Here is a 303-nt window from a genome sequence, read left to right on the forward strand (position 1 = left end):
CTGGAATCAGCTAGCGCAAGACAGGGGTAATTGGAGATCGCAGGGAGAGGTCTTCGTCCTGCAGAGGACATAAATATAGGCTGAATATGATGATTATGATTGTGATAGCTATGTTATGAAATGTGATGCCTTTGTATCCCTCTGCATGGCCTGTGTGAGATTATGTCTCCTACATTGCATCATTACTACCCCCTACAATAATTCCCTGAACTGGCGATATGTAGGTTACTTGTATAAATAATAAATAATCTAGCCTAAACTAGAAACTTTGCAGAGAAAAAAAAAAGTTTGATTGTGACATAT

The sequence above is a fragment of the Dermacentor silvarum genome, chromosome 4, assembly GCF_013339745.2.
Source record: "Dermacentor silvarum isolate Dsil-2018 chromosome 4, BIME_Dsil_1.4, whole genome shotgun sequence".
NCBI lineage: Eukaryota > Metazoa > Arthropoda > Arachnida > Ixodida > Ixodidae > Dermacentor > Dermacentor silvarum.